This window comes from Oncorhynchus nerka, linkage group LG17 (genome assembly GCF_034236695.1).
Source record: "Oncorhynchus nerka isolate Pitt River linkage group LG17, Oner_Uvic_2.0, whole genome shotgun sequence".
NCBI classification, from domain to species: domain Eukaryota; kingdom Metazoa; phylum Chordata; class Actinopteri; order Salmoniformes; family Salmonidae; genus Oncorhynchus; species Oncorhynchus nerka.
The window spans coordinates 51,355,732-51,375,333 of NC_088412.1; positions in this window are offsets into that span (position 1 = coordinate 51,355,732).

Genomic DNA, 19,602 nt, shown 5'->3' on the forward strand with positions numbered 1-19,602 from the left:
CAAGACACGCCCCTGATGCGTCTGAGTCCAGGGAGATATCTGGGGTGAGATCCCTTCAAGACACGCCCCTGATGCGTGTGAGTCCAGGGAGATATCTGGGGTGAGATCCCTTCAAGACACGCCCCTGATGCGTCTGAGTCCAGGGAGATATCTGGGGTGAGATCCCTTCAAGACACGCCCCTGATGCGTCTGAGTCCAGGGAGATATCTGGGGTGAGATCCCTTCAAGACACGCCCCTGATGCGTCTGAGTCCAGGGAGATATCTGGGGTGAGATCCCTTCAAGACACGCCCCTGATGCGTATGATTCCAGGGAGATATCTGGGGTGAGATCCCTTCAAGACACGCCCCTGATGCGTGTGCAGACGCTTACATGTGTCAACATGCTGACATTTGTAAGCATTTATACTTAGGCATAAACAAATCCACGTACTTTCAGAAATGTATTATATCTGTAGTCATTTCCTGATCATTTATGGATCCGTATTTTAAAAGAAAACATAACTTCAATAGATTTTTTTTACATGAAATGTAAAATTCTTCCACATGTGACTCGTTTCAGGAAACTAGGCGTATGTCACGTGTCACTACTTCACTGGGTGTTCGTAAAGTCTGAGAAAACACAGATATGAGATGGATACAGTCAGTATTTTCCAGCATGTAGAGAGATAATAGGATGTCACATATCTCAGGATATTGAATGTACCCAGATCCGGACACAGGAAATGTCCATGTGTGATATTTGGAGGAATCCCAAATGTATTATGTCTAAAAGACATATCTTGATTCAGAATGTGTCAGGATATGGTGCAAATCCAGAAAAAAACTAAAAAAGAAATGGTCAGTATATAATATCAAAAACGTGGCATGTAAAGCCATCCCCTGATATGGACCCTTTTCCCCAGTTGTGTATAGGGAGGTGGAAGTTATCATTGCCCCTAGTCAGTGGTGATGATGGAATGTTCATTACCCATAATTCCCCTGGGGTTTGGAAGCGGTTGTGTCTGGGGCCCATGATCCTTATTGGCCTTCCCAGACTACCACTCTAGAGACCAGCCAATCAGAGAAGATATGTGTATGATTGACAGACTGGTTAACCAATCAGAGTTGGGTATCTCTGAGTATGTTTGTGTTTAATTCCACTGTTCTTCCAATAACTGAGAGTGTGTGTGTTACAGTAAAGGGCTCCAGGCAGCTGAGCGAAAAGGAAAACTAACTTCTGGAGGTCTAACTGTATCATCCATTCTCCTCCCTCCTCTCTCCTCTGTATCCTAAAGCCACGTTCTTTCACTCAAAAGGTCAAGCTTCTGCCTCTAACTCTAGGAACCACTTTTCTACCTTCTCCTCTCTCCTCTCTCCTCTGTATCCTAAAGCCACGTTCTATCACTCAAAATGTCAAGCTTCTGCCTCTAACTCTAGGAACCACTTTTCTACCTTCTCCTCCCTTCTTAATCCTCCTCCCGTCTTAATCCTCCTCCCGTCTTAATCCTCCTCCCGTCTTAATCCTCCTCCCGTCTTAATCCTCCTCCCGTCTTAATCCTTGAGAGGATCTGCAGAGGAGAATGGGAGAAACTCCGCAAATACAGTTGTGCCAAGCTTGTATCGCCACACCCAAGAAGACTCAAAGCTGTGAACGCTGCCAAAGGTGCTTCAACAAAGTACTGAATAAAGGGACTGAATACTTATGTGATATTTCATTATCAATGTTTGTTTTTTTTGTTGCACAATTTGCTAAAATGTCTAAAAACCTGTTTTTGCTTTGTCATTATGGGGTATTGTGTGTAGATTAATGATGGAAGGAAACTATTGAATCCATTTTAGAATAAGGCTAATTTAACAAAATGTGGAAGAAGTCAAGGGATCTGAATACTGTATAAACTGTATTATAGTCAAGTCCATCCTATTCAACTATTGCTCTACATGTACTATTCTACATGAATATTTACATATTCTTCAGATATACTATATATTCTATCCACATGCTGTCCTTAATGTCTATACATCCCATCATGTATACATATAATCTATCTATCTTTCTATATTTAAACTCTGGACTCCAACATTGCTCGTCCAAATATTTACATATTTCTTAATTCCTTTCTTTTACTTTTAGATTTGTGTGTATTGTTAGATAATACTGCACTGTTGGAGCTAGGAACACAAGCATTTTACCAAACCCACAGTAACATCTGCTAAACATGTGTATTTGACCAATAACATTTGATTTGATTTGATTTCTTTCTACCCTGTCTCTCTAGATTAAATTCTGTGACTAGTGAGGTCCAGCCGCCCGACAACCTGCCCACTCAACCCCATCCCTTCCTCCCTTCTCCAGACCTTCTCTGGAGACCTTCTCCTATTCATCGCTTCCCTCATCAACTCATCCCTGACCACTGGCTGCATCCCCTCTGACTTCAAAATGGCCAGAGCCGATCCCCCCTCAAGAAACCAACACTCGTCAAAACCTTTATTTTTTTCCTTTCAAAAACACTTGAGAGGGCTGTCTCTGACCAACTCTCTCTCTATGTCTCTCGAACGATCTTCCTGACCAGTCAGGCTTCAAGACAGGTCGCTCTCCTCTGTGTCACGGAGGTTTTTCTGTACTGCCAAAGCTGACTCTCTATCCATTGTTCTCATCCTCCTAGATCGATTCCTGACGCAGCCCACCTGATATTCAATCTTACGAAGTTCTCAAATGTCACTCCGCTCATCAGCACACTCTACCGGCTTCTAGTCAAAGCTATCATCCAACGCAAAACCATGGTACTAGCCTACGGAGCAACTTGACGAAATGCCCCTCCCTACCTTCAGGCTATGGTCAAAACCTGCACCCCAACCAGAGTCTCTTGGGACAGCAGAGTGCCTACCCATCTTCCGAAAACATTTGACACCCTACCTCTTCAAAGAGTATCTTAAATAATCTGACAGCACCCACCCTCGCACCCAATTATAACCCCCCCCACTAGCAATTACTTTATTGAAGAAAAAATAACTTACTATGACTGACATTTGTGGTTGTCCCATCTAGCTATCTTAACCTTTCTATGACAGGCGTTCCGCTAGCGGAACCCCTCGAAAACATTCCGCTGAAATGGCAGTGCGAGAAATTCCAAAATATTTTTCAGAAATATGTAACTTTCACACATTAACAAGTCCAATACAGCAAATGAAAGATAAACATCTTGTTAATCTACCCATCGTGTTTCAAAAATGCTTTACAGCGAAAGCACAACATATGATTATGTTAGGTCATAGCCAAGTCCAAAAAACACAGCCATTTTTCCCGCCACAGATAGGAGTCACAAAAAGCAGAACTATAGATCAAATGAATCACTAACCTTTGATGATCTTCATCAGATGACACTCATAGGACATCACGTTACACAATACATGTATGTTTTGTTCGATAATGTGCATATTTATATCCAAAAATCTGTTTACATTGGCGCGTTACGTGCAGTAATGTTTTGATTCCAAAACATCCGGTAATTTTGCAGAAATACTCATAAAACATTGATAAAAGATACAACTGTTATTCACAGAATTAAAGATATACTTCTCCTTAACCTGTTAGTACTCTAGGGGCAGTATTTCATTTTTGGATAAAAAGACGTGCCCGTTTTAAGCGCAATATTTTGTCACGAAAAGATGCTCGAATATGCTTGGAATTGATAGTTTTGGAAAGAAGAGACTCTTACGTTTCCAGAACTGCAAAGATTTTCACTGTGAGTCCCTTAGAACAAATGCTTCGGGCAAAACCATGATGTATGACCGACCAGGAAATGAACAGGATTTTTGAGGCTACGTTTTCCATGATCGCCTTATATGGCTGTGAATGCGACAGGAATAAACGGACACTTTATCTTGTTTCCCCAAGGTCTCTGCAGCATTGTGACGTATTTGTAGGCATATCATTGGAAGATTGACCATAAGAGACTACAATTGCCAAGTGTCCCGCTTGGTGTCTGCGTGGCATTTGGTGCGCAAAAGTCAGGTCCCAATATTTTTCCATTCGAATCAGACAACAAAGCAGGCTTCAAGGACGGTGCTTTCAATGGAGAGATATATGCCAAACCACCTTCAGGATTGATTCAAACAACGTTTTCCATGTTTCAGTCGATATCATGGAGTTAATTCGGAAAAAAGTTCGACGTGTAGGTGACTGAATTTTCGGTTAGTTTCGGTAGCCAAATGCATAGTAACAAAAGGGAACGATGTGTCCTACACAAGAATCTTTCAGGAAAAACTGGACATCTGCTATGTAACTGAGAGTCTCCTCATTGAAACATCTGAAGTTCTTCAAAGATAAATTATTTTATTTGATTCCTTGGCTGGTTTTTGTGAATATGTTGCGTGCTAAATGCTAACGCTAAATGCTAAGCTAGCTATCACCACTCTTACACAAATTATTGATTTTCTCTGGTTCTAAAGCATATTTTGAAAATCTGAGACGACAGGATTGTTAAGAAAAGGATAAGCTTGAGAGCAGGCATATTTATTTCATTTCATTTGCGATTTTTAGAAATTGCTAACGTTGCGTTATGGTAATGAGCTTGAGGCTGTAGTAACGATACCGCATGCGGGATGGGGCGGACTATGAGGTTAATGCAACCGCTGTGTCAGATTTTTACTTTACGGAAAAAGCATCATCTGAGAACGGTGCTCAGAACCCAAAACAATCAGAGGAATATCCGCCATTTTGGAGTCAACAGAAGCTTTGATGACTTACTCACAGGAATCCCAGTTCGACAATTAATGACTGATTTGTTCCATAAAGTTCCATAAAGTCCATAATTTATGTCCAAATAGCCACTTGTTGTTAGCGTGTTCAGCCCAGCAATCCATCTTCATGAGGCGCAGGCACTTCGTTCAGACAAAAACTCGAAAAGTTCCGTTACAGTCTTTTAGAAACATGTCAAACGATGTATGTAATCAATCTTTAGGATGTTTTTAACATAAAACATCAAAAATGTTCCAACCGGAGAATTCCTTTGTCTGAAGAAAAGCACTGGAACGAGAGGTAACCCTGTCGGGAGCGAGCGTCACGAGACTGAGACACTCTGCCAGACCACTGACTCAAAGAGGTCTCATGAGCCCCTCCTTTATAGTAGAATCCTCATTCAAGATTCTAAAGACGGTTGACATCTAGTGGAAGCCGTAGGAGGTGCAACTTTATCCATATTTCAATGTGTATTTGGTAGGCCAAGATTTGAAAAACTACAAACCTCAGATGTCCCACTTCCTGATTAGATTTTTCTCAGGTTTTTGCCTGCCATATGAGTTCTGTTATACTCACAGACATCATTCAAACAGTTTTAGAAACTTCAGAGTGTTTTCTATCCAATACTAATAATAACATGCATATATTAGCATCTGGGACAGAGTAGGAGGCAGTTCACTCTGAGCACACTATTCATCCAAATGTGAAAATGTTGCCCCTTATCCCAAAAGAGTTTTAAGATAGCCTGCTGCTAGCCCCGGCCTGCTAGCTGTCTGAATCGCCGTGCCTCCAGCTCACCTAGCTACTCACTGGACCCTATGATCACTCGATATACATGCCTCTCCCTAATGTCAATATGCCTTGTCTACTGCTGTTTTGGTTAGTACTTCTTGTCTTATTTCACTGTAGAGCCTCCAGCCCTGCTCAAGATGCCTTAGCTAGCCCTTAAGTTCCACCCCCCACAAGCCTCCTCCCTAAGTTTGTTTTATTCACTGCTTAAGCACTCATTGGCTGGCCCTCACTACATATCCGTTACCAAACCCACTGGCTCCAGGTCATCTATAAGTCTTTGCTAGGTAAAACCCTGCCTTGTCTCAGCTCACTGGTCACCATAGCAACACCCACCCGTAGCATGCGCTCCAGCAGGTATATTGCACTGGTCATCCCCAAAGGCAACACTTCCTTTGGCCGCCTCTCCTTCCAGTTCTCAGCTGCCAATGACTGGAACGAATTGCAGAAATCTCTGAAGCTGGAGTCTTATATCCCCCTCACTAACTTTAAGCATCAGCTGTCAGAGCAGCTTACATATCACTGTACCTGTACACAGCCAATCTATAAATAGCCCACCCAACAACCTCATCCCTATATTATTACTTAGCCTCTTGCTCTTTTGCACCCCAGTATCTCTACTTGTACATCATCATCTGCACATCTATCACTACAGTATTAATGCTAAATTGCAATGATTTTTGCCTCTAGGGACTATTTATTGCCTGCCTCTCTACTCTTCTACATTTACACACACTGTACATACATTTCTCTATTTTTAATTTATTTTGTGTTATTGACTGTACGTTTCTTTATGTGTAACGGCTAAGAAAAGCCAACTGACATTTACTCCTGAGGTGCTGACCTCTACAACCATTGTGATTATTATTATTATTGGATCCTGCTGGTCATTTATGACATTTTGGACATCTTGGCCATGTACTGTTATAATATCAACCCGGCAAAGCCAGAAGACGACTGGCCACCCCTCACAGCCTGGTTCCTCTCTAGGTTTCTTCCTAGGTTCCTGCCTTTCCTAGGGAGTTTTTCCTAGCCACAGTGCTTCTACACCTGCATTGCTTGCTGTTTGGGGTTTTAGGCTGGGTTTCTGTACAGCACTTTGTGACATCGGCTGATGTAAGAAGGGCTTTATAAATACGGTACATTTTATTGATTGATTGAATGCACCAACTGTAAATTGTTATGGGTAAGAGCGTCTGCTAAATCAGGGTTTCCCAAACTCGGTCCTTGGGCCCCCCTGGGTGTGTGTGTGTGTGTGTTTGTGTGTAATGCACTGTATGAGTCTTTGACTGAGTGTTGAATGACTTAGATCCTTTTTTGATTGGGAATATCATCAGCAAATGAATTCCTGACTAAGCGTGCCACATTTCTGTTTGATTCCAAGGAATCATTCAAGGCAGCTAAGAAGGCCAAAATGACCAGAAATCTCCATCCTCATGTGTGCTACAAGTAATTATCACAGGAAAGACTAACATATCAAGCACAGTGACATCAATGCAGTAATATTATTTTATCATTTGACTGGCTGCTTATTTGGAATCCAAATTAAACCGCTAAGTTACAGTTATAATCCCTTGTGTGATGATGATGATGATGTGTGTGTGTGTGATGATGATGTACTTTGGGAAAGGAACTCGGTTTCTCTCTGAGCCAGAGAAAATGTTTTATACAGGAGTTGAGTGATGTGATGTACACCGATTTTTCAACAAAATACGCTAACGTGAACCCCTGCCTCTCCCTCTCTCTCTCTTTCCCCACCTCTCTCTCACCCTCTCTTTCTCTTCCTACCTTTACTAACCCCCGGATTTCTCTCTCTCCCGTCACTCTCCCTCCCCCTCCCTCTGTCCCCCTCCATCCCTCCCTCCCCTTCTCCCTCTGTTCCCCCTCCATCCCTCCCTCCTTCTCTCTTGTAGGGTTGATGTGCATCATTAGCTGGCTGATAAACTGCTGTGAGGTTCACACAGAGTTCTCTTTCCTGTTCACATGACTTGACCAGCCCATGACCTCCACATAAACCCCTCCACCTCTACCCCGCCACACCCACACTAGCTCTGGCCAAACCTCCACCCCTCCACACAGCCATCTACACCCCTCCTCACCCTCACCTTCACAGCACTCTCCTTGACCCTACACCCAATCCAGGCAGGGCCAAATCTACAAGCATCCACACCCCACCGACATGGATACACACCAAACCCCTCGCACCCTCCCCAGATCTAGCCAAACTTACACCCCAGTATCTCTTCGACCCCAGAGTTTCAGCAGAGTTCACATTTGTAATGGCTCCCAATAAACACTTAACAGAGATGTGGTTAGAGCCATGCAGAGAACCCTATCAGTACCCAATCAGCCCCTGCTAACGCTGTTAACGTCCGGGGTTTAACACAAGCGCATGCACGGATGCACGGACACACACACGCAAACACACACACTGAGCTGAAATACAAAACACATTGTTACTAAACGAGTACCTCACAGTCACAACACAAGCACGCAGTTCAAATAAAACTACCTAACTAAGTATGGCACGATCTGATTCTGTGGTGGAGATGGAATGCTGGCATCTCTCCCATCTCATAACACGAGTATACAGCCTAGCCTTACTGCTGCCTAGCATTGCTCTGCCAGAAAGTCCTCTCACACACGATTACATCACCCGTTAAGGGCCTAGGATTCAGAAGAGTGGGAAAATCAATCCTGTGCAAAGGAATGCCCATATTAAAGCAGTAAGGCCGAAGGGGTGTGGTATATGGTCAATTTACCATGGCTAAGTGCTGTTCTTATGCACAACGTAATGCGAAGTGCCTGGATACAGCCCTTAGCCGTGGTATATTGACAATATACCACAAACTCCAGAGGTGCCTTATTGCTATTATAAACTGGTTACCAATGTAATTAGAATAGTAAAAAGTATTTTTTGGTCATACACGTGGTATACGGTCTAATATACCACCGCTTTCAGTCAATCAGTGTTCAGGGCTCGAATCACACGGTTTATAAAAATCTATAATCTCTGTAACCGTATAGTGCCTGGATCATTATTTATACATAAACTTCAAGCCTCTCAGTTTTGTGATGAATAATCCATACTTAATACTATCCCTGGGGCCTTACCTGTACTCGCCCAGGGCACCGGGCCCCGATAAAGTTATTTGAAAAGTTTTGAATCCTAGCATGCAGTCCAGCCTGCCCAACCGACCAATAACTAATGATAAGAGAATAAGAATAATGACTTACACCTAACTTAACGTTTGAGATCAGTTATACAAACACACACACACACACACACGCACACGCACACGCACACGCACACACACACACACACACACACACACACACACACACACACACACACACACACACACACCACCCAACATCACACACTCACATTAACGTTGCCAGCTAAAAGCATGTTCTAGCTCAAGCCTCATGGACATCATGTTATCAGCACGACCCTTCGGACCAACATCCATCACGGCAACCGCTTCCCGGATACTCTTGCAATCAGTGGCAGCCATCTTGTACCCAGATTAGGCAAATAGTATTGAAATTACAGCTCTAAAAATGGAGATGGAGCTAGGGCCTAAGAGCTGAAATATCATATGACCCAGGCCTGATAACCTCCTACTACTACTGTAGAGAAATAATGTGCTGTTCTGTTTATATACATCTATATATTTTTACCCCCTTTATCTCCCCAATTTCATTGTATCCAATTGTTAGTAGTTACTATCTTGTCTCATCGCTACAACTCCCGTACGGGCTCGGGAGAGACGAAGGTCGAAAGCCATGAGTCCTCCGAAACACAACCCAACCAATCCGTACTGCTTCTTAACACAGCGCACATCCAACCCGGGAAGCCAGCCGCACCAATGGGTCGGAGGAAACACCGTGAACCTGGCGACCTGGTCAGCGTGCACTGCGCCCGGCCCGCCACAGAAGTCGCTAGTGCATGATGAGACAAGGATATCCCTACCGGCCAAACCCTCCCTAACCCGGACGACGCTAGGCCAATTGTGCATCACCCCATGGACCTCCCAATCGCGACAGAGCCTGGGCTCGAACCCAGAGTCTCTGGTGGTGATGCAGTGCCTTAGACCACTGCGCCAGACAGAGCCTGGGCTCGAACCCAGAGTCTCTGGTGGTGATGCTGATGATAGCACAACAGTAAACAATGAGAGAAGCATATTTCAACTCTGCAGGCGCGACACAAAACGCAGAAATAAAATATAAATCATGCCTTACCTTTGACAAGCTTCTTTTGTTGGCACTCCATCACAAATTGTCCTTTTGTTCAATTTATTCCGTCGATATATATCCAAAATGTCCATCATTTGGCGCATTTGATCCAGAAAAACACAGCTTCCAACTTACAAAATAGCTACAAAATATCTCAAAAGTTACCTGTAAACTTCACTTCAAACTACTTTTGTAATGCAACTTCAGGTATTTCTAAACATATATAATTGATCAAATTGAAGACGGGATGATCTGTGTTCAATATAGGAGCAAAACTAACTGACGCTACTTTTCTAGTTACACGCCTCTATCAAAAGGTACACATGAAGTGACTTTCGTTCTGAGCTATGGTACTTCTTCATTACACAAAGGAAAAACCTCAACCAATTTCTACAAACTGGTGACATCCAGTGGAAGCGGTAGGAACTGCAGGAAAGTCGATTCGAATTCTGGATTCTCCATGAAAACATATTGAAAAGACAGTGACTTAAAAAAAAATTGGAATGGTTTGTCCTCTGGGTTTCACCTGCTAAATAAGTTCTGTTATACTCACAGACATGATTCAAACCGTTTTAGAAACTTCATAGTGTTTTCGATCCAATACTAATAATAATATGCATATATTAGGATCTGGGACAGAGTAGGAGGCAGTTCAGTTTGGGCATGCTATTTATCCAAAAGTGAAAATGCTGCCCCCCTACCCCAAACAGGTTATAGTCGAGGTTGGCCTCAGCAGTCATAAGTCATACATGAGTAGGATAGGTGGTTAAACTCATAGACCTGCACTGTACTATCAGCGGTTCAGAAATACACCAAGCATCAATCATTCACTGCTGCTTTCCAATCAATTTCCAGCGCAAGGGGCAGTCGGGATATGGTACGCTAACTAACTCTCTAGGTCCTGAAACCAAACTGTTCTGGAAACAGATTCTCCACTGACTAGAGTCATGGGGCAGTCGGGATATGGTACGCTAACTAACTCTCTAGGTCCTGAAAACAAACTGGTCTGGAAACAGATTCTCCACTGACTAGAGTCATGGGGCAGTCGGGATATGGTACGCTAACTAACTCTCTAGGTCCTGAAACCAAACTGTTCTGGAAACAGATTCTCCACTGACTAGAGTCATGGGGCAGTCGGGATATGGTACGCTAACTAACTCTCTAGGTCCTGAAACCAAACTGGTCTGGGAAACAGATTCTCCACTGACTAGAGTCATGACAGCAATTAGCAGGCGTCTATCAAGCGTTTTTTACACAGAACCGGTCATTATACTAGCCAAGGCCAACATAGCTGGGCTAAGAGCTGTTCGTGCTGTTTTGCCAACTCCTATGATTATTGGTGTGACAACGTCGATAGGAATTGGCAAGACAGCACAAACAGATCAGCGACCAGGCTAAGGCCAACCAGGGTGAAGTGACACATGAGATCTGGGAGAGAGGAGGATTAAACATAAGTATAAATTTCATCAAGACTGGTCTAGGTCCCGTCTTGGTAAGTAAATGTTAGCTCAGTGACAGACAGGTATTCAAAAGATGGGCATATTTGGCACAAAGAGTAAATAAAGAGTAAATGCTCCATGTATGATGCAGCGTTGTGTGTGTGTGTGTGTGTGTGTGTGTGTGTGTGTGTGTGTGTGTGTGTGTGTGTGTGTGTGTGTGTGTGTGTGTGTGTGTGTGTGTGTGTGTGTGTGTGTGTGTGTGTGTGTGTGTGTGGGAACGTGTGTGTGTGTGTGTGTGTGTGTGTGTGTGTGTGTGTGTGTGTGTGTGTGTGTGTGTGTGTGTGGGAACGTGTGTGTGTGTGTGTGTGTGTGTGTGTGTGTGTGTGTGTGTGCGTGCGCGTGTGTGTGTGTGTGTGTGTGGTGGACATGGGTAACTATGCAAGGTCAAATATTATTTCTAGGGGGTTTAGGGTTGAGGTTAGAATTAGTGTTTGAATTAGGTTTAGTATTAGGAACTAGGATTAGTTTTAAGGTTAGGTTTTCGGGTTAAGGTTAGGGCGCTACGATTTTGAATGGGACTGAATTGCGTATCCCCACAACGTGTGGCATGTCTGTGTGTGTGTGAGATGCAGCATCCCAAAATGGTGGTAGAAGAGGACAGTTTCCTCTGTTGCTCGCTGCTCAACACAGTCCTTTGTTCCTTATCTGGTGGAGTGGCCCGGGCTCAACTGGCTGGATTAAAGACAGTGATACACATACACATACACACAGGGGCAGACACGTTCACACACACACACACATCTGTCACCCTAAGGGCTGTGTCAGGTGAGCTCATAACTCCAACAATATGCAAAGCACCTGGAGATAACAATGATATGAAACCTTTTTATAAACATCCACCCTAACAACCCACTAACTCATGCCATGTTTATAATAAGCTGACATAGCCTACTGACATAGCCAACTACAGTTATATAGTGTTAATAAAGGCTTTACGTCAGGTTATGCACAGTTTGTGAATCAGGAGTTGTTTGAACAGATGTTTAGCAGTGACTATGGTAAGTCCCACTAACCTGTTAGGCAGTGTTCACCCTTAGTGGTGTTGGCAGAAAACGTATGTTTCTGGTTTTCAGGGCTACAGTATTTTCAACCTAAATTCAGTTTCCCCTGAAAAACAACGAAAGTGGGGACTCTGCTCAGGCGTCTATCCACTCCTGCTATGTTAGGTTAGGCAGTGTTTAACCAGTGAGACACGGAGTCCACTTTACATATGCCACGTGACATTAGTATGCCATTTATTGTATATGAAGAAGTCAAGCATCAGACTTTGAGGACAAATTCCATAAAAAATGGATATTCTGACATTCCGAGAATCCCTCATATTCGGTATAGGTTCAACTCCCTCAGCTGGGTTCTATTTTCCAGGAAAGCTTTCAATTCCGAGGTATAGATGGATTAGCTGACAACGCCACGAAAATGAGTGTGGCAGAAGTCTGTGAGTTGTTGTGATTCTGGATGGCCAGATAGCTAGCAACAATGACAAAAAACTGTCACGTGGGGAATTGTAAATCGTTTCAGCTAGTTTCACCTATTTCTTGATACCATGTCTTGTTTTGAGGTGTTTTGACTCATTCAATGCCAATGCTAATGTGGCTAGAAATCGCTAGCTAGCTAGCTAACCAAACAAATGTTATGATGACCAAAAGTATGTGGACACCTGCTCATCGAACATCTCATTCTGAAACCAGTATGGAGTTGGTCCCCACTTTGCTGATATAACAGCCTCCACTCTTCTAGGAAGCCTTTCCATTAGATGTTGGAACATTGCTGCGGAGAGTTGCTTCCATTGAGCCACAAGAGCATTAGTGAGGTCATTCCCTGATGTTGGGCAATTAGGCCTGGCTCGCAGTCAACGTTCCAATCAATCCCAAAGGTGTTCGATGGGGTTGAGGTCAGGGCTCTGTGCAGGGCAGTCAAGTTTTTCCACACCAATCTTGACGAATGACTTCTGTATGGACAACGCTTTGTGCATTGTCATGCTGAAACAGGAAAGAGCCTTCCCCAAACTGTTGCCACAAAGTTGGAAGCACAGAATCGTCTAGAATGTCATCGTATGCTGTTGCGTTAAGATTTCCCGTCACTGGAACTAAGGAGCCTGAACCATGAAAAACAGCCCCAGACCATTATCTCTCCTCCACCAAACGTTCCAGTTGACACAATGGCAGTCTGTCAGTCTGCCAGATGGTGAAGCCGGATTCATCACTCCAGAGAACACGTTTCCACTACTCCAGAGGGGCAAGCTTTACTCCACTCCAACCAATGTTCAGCATTGTGCATTCAAAACCAGACAGCCAAAGGCCAGAGGTAGGCTACTTTGAATCCTTCACTGATTCAAGGAGAAAAACTTTCCAACAGTTCTACTGTATGAGCTCCAGTCATGTCTCATCCGCTCTCTAGCACATTGACATCCTAAACTCACACATCCTCTCTCATCCCTCCCTCCATCCCAGCCCCACGCTCTCTCTCTCCCTCCCTCTAGCCTAGTCATCATTTCATCCACTGACCCTTCTCTCTCTCTCTCTCCCTCCCTTCCACTACCCTATTATTTCATCTATAACCTTGCTCTTCCTACCTCCAGCCCATCACCCCTCCATCCTAATCCCCTGCTCTCGCTCTCTCTCTCTCCCTCTCTCTCTCTTTCTGGCACAATAATCTCTCCATCCCAGTCCCTTCCTCCACCTCTCACTTCTTTGAGTGTCAGTGCATGGCCTGGGTGAGGGTTTAGTCAGTAAGGGTTGGCAGAGCTGTGAACATGCTGGACATGACTGGAGCCTTAATCTGGACCAGACTGTCCTGGGTCAATACAAACCATGACATACAGAAAACCAAGATTACAGCAAACTATGATTTACAAGACACACACACACTAACTTCACACACACACACACACACACACACACACACACACACACACACACACACACACACACACACACACACTAACTTCACATTCCCAGGCCCCACCAAAGGGAAAACACTTCATCCAATGGCTGCTATGGAGCTAAGATTTTTTTGATTTTTTTTTCTACTGAAACCCCTACGAATTTAGCCTCCCCCTCTCCCCAGACTCCCTTTCTCCTCACCCCGTTCTCTCCTCCCTCGTCCCCCCTCCTCTCACGTTGTGTTTTGACCAAAAAAGCAGGAGACTGTAGCATTTTTCCTTGTCAGACTCAGACTTTCTGGACGTCAGAGAGAGAGTGCATGGCTAGAGACAGGGCTATATTTACACGCTGACCTCACCCTGTAGACACCAACACACACACTGATCTCACCCTCTCACCCCATACAACATGGTCAGGGATGATGCAGACACACAGATGAACGCTCCTCTCCGTTTGGGCAACAGTCACTGTGACCGCTGTTGGCCGTTCCTAGTGGTTGTGGTTGGCGGTGGTGTGAGCGTGAACGTTCCTGTTTGGGGAAAATGTTACGGTTCCAATTCTCCAGTGATAGAGAGGGGACAGAATGAGAGAACACTGATAGACACTTCAACTCTCCTGACACCAGAACCATGGCAATAAACCCAAAACAGACTCCCAAATGTCTCTCCAAATATGCACATTCCATTGACATACAGGCCCCTTACATAATTACAGTATGATATTTCTAAATATAGCTGTGTACACACACACACACACACACACACACACACACACACACACACACACACACACTGAGTATATCAAACATTAGGAACAGCTCCCTAATATCGAGTTGCATCCCCCTGCTTTTGCCCTCAGAACAGACTCAATTCGTCAGGGCATGTACTCTACAAAGTGTCGAAAACATTCCACAGGGATGCTGGCCAGTGTTGACTCCAATGCTTCCCTCAGTTGTGTGAAGTTGGCTGGATCTCTTTTGGGTGGTGGACCATTCTTGATACACATGGAAACAGGATTGTGTATGTGTGCCATCCAGAGTGTGAAAAAACCCAGCAGCGTTGCAATTTTTCAGACAAACCAGTGCGCCTGGCACCTACTACCATACCCCGTTCAAAGGCACTTAAATATTTTATCTTGACCATTCATCCTCTGAATGGCACAAATACACAATCCATGTCTCAATTGTCTCAGTGAGGGGGAGAACCCTGGCTACCCCTACCCCGGTCAACTGCCCGGCACCCTCCACAGCAACCCGCCAAAGCCCCCACCATTTCTCCTTTACCCAAATCCAGATAGCTGATGTTCTCAAAGAGCTGCAAAATCTGGACCTCTACAAATCAGCCGGGCTAGACAATCTGGACCCTCTCTTTCTAAAATTATCTGTCAAAATTGTTGCAACCCTTATTACTATCCTGTTCAACCTCTCGTATCGTCTGAGATCCCCAAAGATTGGAAAGCTGCCGCGGTCATCGCCTTCTTCAAAGGGGGTGACACTCTAGACCCGAATTGCTACAGACCTATATCTATCCTACCCTGTCTTTCTAAGGTCTTCGAAAGCCAAGTTAACAAACAGATTACTGACCATTTCGAATCCCACCGTACCTTCTCCACTATACAATCTGGTTTCAGAGCTGGTCATGGGTGCACCTCAGCCGCGGTCAAGGTCCTAAACGACATCATAACCGCCATCGATAAGAGACATTACTGTGCAGCCGTATTCATCGACCTGGCCAAAGCTTTCGACTCTGTCAATCATCCCATTCTTATTGGCAGACTCAACAGCCTCGATTTCTCAAATGATTGCCTCGCCTGGTTCACCAACTACTTCTCTGATAGAGTTCAGTGTGTCAAATCGGAGGGCCTGTTGTCCGGACCTCTGGCAGTCTCTATGGGGGTGCCACAGGGTTCAATCCTCGGGCCGACTCTCTTCTCTGTATACATAAATGATGTTGCTCTTGCTGCTGGTGATTCTCTGGTACACCTCTACGCAGTCGACACCATTCTGTATACTTCTGGCCCCTCTTTGGACACTGGTTTAACTAACCTCCAGACGAGCTTCAATGCCATACAACTGTCCTTCCGTGGCCTCCAACTGCTCTTAAACGCAGGTAAAACGAAATGCATGCTATTCAACCGATCCCTGCCCGCACCTGCTCGCCCGTCCAGCATCACTACTCTGGACGGCTCTGACTTAGAATACGAGGATAACTACAAATACCTACGTGTTTGGTTAGACTGTAAACTCTCCTTCCAGACTCGCATTAAGCATCTCCAATCCAAAATTAAATCTATAATTGGCTTCCTATATCGCAACAAAGCATCCCTCACTCATGCTGCCAAACATACCCCCGTAAAACTGACCATCCTGCCGATCCTTGACTTCGGCGAAGTCATTTATAAAATAGACTCCAACAATCTACTCAACAAATTGGATGCAGTCTATCACAGTGCCATCCATTTTGTCACCAAAGCCCCATATACTACCCACCACACTCTCGTTGGCTGGCCCTCGCATCATACACGTCGCCAAACCCACTGGCTCCAGGTCATCTACAAGTCTCTGCTAGGTAAAGCCCCACCTCATCTCAGCTCACTGGTCACCATAGCAGCACCCACCCGTAGCATGCGCTCCAGCAGGTATATCTCACTGGTCACCCCCGACGCCAATTGATCCTTTGGCCACCTTTCCTTCCAGTTCTCAGTTGCCAATGACTGAAACGAACTGCAAAAATCACTGAAGCTGGAGACTCATATCTCCCTCACTAGCATTAAGCACCAGCTGTCAGAGCAGTGTCGTGACGTTGTATTAGTTAATGTGACGACTGTTGTTCATCGAATGATTAAAGTTTCTAATTGCGTGATTAACTGAATCAACCAATTATTAACTCATTAACCTGGGGCACCATGGGAAAATGAGTTTTTATTGAGTTTCTATTTCCCAAATTAACTCTAAGAATATCAGAATATTGATTTCACAACAGCCGCCAATTAACCAGTTGCCTCTACCAATCTCGTTCTGATGGTCGTATAGCCTGTGACTCTGCACGGACCCGGGTCTCACCAATGAATTCGTACCACACCAATCTTAGTTGAATATTTATTTACTAAAAAGCTAAATTCATGATAAAAGATACACATAGACAAAACACATTATAGGATTGATTAGAACTTAGTATAACGGGCCAACACACTATGGCACGTGTTACCCACGATGGGGATTTCAATAGAGAGAGAAAACAGAAAGTACATAAGAGAAATATACATTTGGGTGAATTTGTCAGCTATGCTATTCTAACCCTAGCCTTGCCCCAAACTGCTGCTCTTATGGGTCAGAATATAATGATGTAATTATGTGGGAATGATCTCTGAGGATTCTCTGCATGGACCGTTCAGCTGTTCGATGACGCACTTCTTTTGCGCACCTCCCTGCTCATCCTCCCGATGTCAGTGTCCTTTTTGGCTTAGGAGTCTGTTCACTCACCCTTTGCTCTGGAAGGGGTCTTCTGAGGACAGACAACTCTGTAGCTCAGAGCTCACAGCATAGGAATGAAACCCTTTAGATACCACGATTCGATGGGAGATGGAGGCTAGGTGGTTCGACTTCAATTCACCCGCTTAGACACAGCTACTCATCCGTAGCTTGGGTAGAAAAGGATTTCTTTGACCTCAAACTTGCGTTGCATTCTGGGTTCGTTGACTTTTTAGACCTTGCTACAGCTGGGGTCACGTAGTCCTGTCTGTAAATTCTTTACTCACAGGTTTTATACCCTTGGGTCAGAAGTGGGCGTAACTGCCTTTACGCTCTCTGGGCGTACCAAGTTAATGAGGCAAGGTCTAGATTTTATTCAAATCCAATTTTAGACAACTAACTTAACATTTCATCTTCCCCAAAACATTCTCTTTGATTTGGATATTTTCCGTACAACGTACAATGTATAAACATCAAACATATACTAGGAAAACTCTTCAGATTACAATGTTTTTGTAATAACGTCATCTATTAACCTTTAATAACAAAACAAAAATGACATACATTTTCACATTCCATCTATCGTCATGACCACCATTGTGGCTGACGGAAACCATTGTTCCAAAGTCTCTTTATTTCATGTTTAATGTTCTGAGGCTGGTTCTCCATAGTAACAAGACAAAGGAATTTGTCTGTGGCCTGAGATTTACTAGGGGCGTGAGGGGTCATAAAACCCCCACATCTTCAGACCACTAGATCTCTCCTCCTCTGTTGGGGTTGAGAGATAATCTGTAGGGTTGTGGTCTCCTGTAACCTGACCTGATCAGGACAGTCATGACAGCAGCACACAGATCACTGCACCTGTACATAGCCCATCTGTAAACAGTCCATCCCCATACTGTATTTATTTATTTATCTTGCTCCTTTGCACCCCACACCCCAGTGTTTAATTGCTATATTGTAATTACTTTGCCACCATGGCCTATTTATTGCCTTACCTCTCTTATCCTACCTCATTTGCACTCACTGTATGTAGACTTGTTTTTTTTCTACTGTATTATTGACTGTATGTTTGTTTTACTCCATGTGTAACTCTGTGTTGTTGTATGTGTCGAACTCCTGTGCTTTATCTTTGGCAGGTCGCAGTTGTAAATGAGAACTTGTTCTCAACTGGCCTACCTGGTTAAATAAAGGTGATTTTTTTTTAAAGAAACAAGTAGTGATGAAGTCAATCTCTCTTCCACTTTGAGCCATGAGAGATTGACATGCATATCATTAATCTTAGCTCTCCATGTAGTTTTAAGGGCCAGCTGTGCTGCCCTGTTCTGAACCAAATGCAATGTTCCTAAGTCCCTCTTAGTGGCACCTGATCACACTTCTAAACAATAGTCTAGATTTGACAAAACTAGGGCCTGTAGGACCTGCCTTGTTGATAGTGTTGTTAAGAAAGCAGAGCAGTATTTTATTATGCACAGACTTATCCCAATCTTAGCTGTTGTTTCAAAATGTTTTGACCATTACAATATACAATCCAGGGTTACTCCAAGCAGTTTAGTCACCTCAACGTGCTCAATTTCCACAATGTTCATTATGAGATGTAGTTGAGGTTTAGGGTTTAGTGGATGATTTGTCCCAAATAGAATGCTTTTGTTTTTTTGAAATATTTGGGAATAACTTATTCCTTGCCACCCATTTTGAAACTAACTGATGCTCTTTGTTAAGCGTTAAGCAGTCATTTCAGTTGCTGTAGTAGCTGACGTGTATAGTGACGAGTCACCGCATTACTCAAAAAAAGTGGCATGTTGTTATTAAAGATTGAAAAAAGTAAAGGGCCTAAACAGCTACCCTGGGGAATTCCTGATTCTCTCTGGATTATGTTGGAGAGGCTTCCATTAAAGAACACCCTCTGTCTTTGTCCACAATATAGCAAGGGGTGTAAAGCCATAACACATACATTTTTCCAGCAGCAGACTATGATAAATAATGTCAAAAGCTGCGCTGAAGTC